Raw genomic sequence first — 1,268 nt, 5'->3', positions numbered from 1 at the left:
ACTTATGTGTAAGTACTATCCAAACGTTTTTGCTTCTTACTGACCAGATATAATTTCTTTAGAAGGTGTTGAAATGCAACCTCTCTTCTCTGGTTATAGAAAATAGCTGGTTAAAAAATAAACCCTAGAAATATTTTGAGACATTAGGAACATTTTAGCGAATGAACTTCAGTTGAACGTGAAATAAMTGCTTAGATTYCAAAATATTCTGCAACGCCTGGTCAAATTCAAAGAGCTCAGTGATTTTTGGCTTTGTCRACGCTTCTTTCAGGTCTCTCCTTAGAGTGTTTCTTCCCACAAATCTTTTTGGCCGTTGAGTTTTCACTTTGACAATTCAGGAGGAATGTCTGGCGAACGGATAGAAATCTTTTGATTTCCGAATACGACATTTTCATGTTTTTTTGTCAAGTGCAGCTATGATGCATTACAGGAAGTGCATTCTTTGATGCCTTCACATTGGAAAGTGTTCCTAAACAAAACTGTTTCCATATTGATGACAGGTGCAAAWTTTTTTTACATATTATTATTATTATTTAGTGTTGAATGTTGATATTTAAAAGTTWATAGATTTTACATTCGTCTTCTTTCCTTAACGTGGTTGCAAAGGAATGAGGCGTGTTAAAAGTTGAGTTTAGAAATTTCCGGAAATGTGTTGTTAGACGAAGCTTTGAAGGACAACTGTGAATTTAGCACAACATCAACATGATGAAATGAGATCACAAATGCTAGTAAGACCATTGGACTCTTCCTTTCAAACTCTTTAATTTCTGCATGATAGGCACTAAAAGAGAACGACAGGATAACAGTAAGCAAATAAAAACATACGCATCACAAAAGCACTGACAGGCTGTAGTAGGGCGATCACGTTTCTCTCTACGGCTGGCACTGAACCGCCTTTTATGCTTTGTCTGTTAAACCAAAACCTTAACCGATGTTTCACGTTTTGCCTTGAAAATTCAGCACCAAGGGATTTCTTAAGTTTAGTCTGTGAGGAAAACAAGGATTATTTTACCATTAAGCACTTTTTTTTTTTTTTAATGCAAAACAAACTTGAATGTGAGTCTTGTTCACAGTAAATGTTGCTGCCTTGTTGTCCCTGGTGTAAACTCCAAAAATCAAAGCTTCAGTTTTGCAGGTTTTGCAAGTTCTCGTTCCATTTTATAAAAAATATTGTTGTACTTACTTGTACTTTGAGAATGTTTTTTGGTTTTGCATTGAATTATTTCCCCTCACACACACACACACATATATATATATATATATATATA

This window comes from Poecilia reticulata, linkage group LG19 (genome assembly GCF_000633615.1).
Source record: "Poecilia reticulata strain Guanapo linkage group LG19, Guppy_female_1.0+MT, whole genome shotgun sequence".
Classification (NCBI taxonomy): Eukaryota; Metazoa; Chordata; class Actinopteri; order Cyprinodontiformes; family Poeciliidae; genus Poecilia; species Poecilia reticulata.
The sequence above is the reverse complement of the archived record's forward strand: the minus strand, read 5'-3'. Positions refer to the sequence as shown.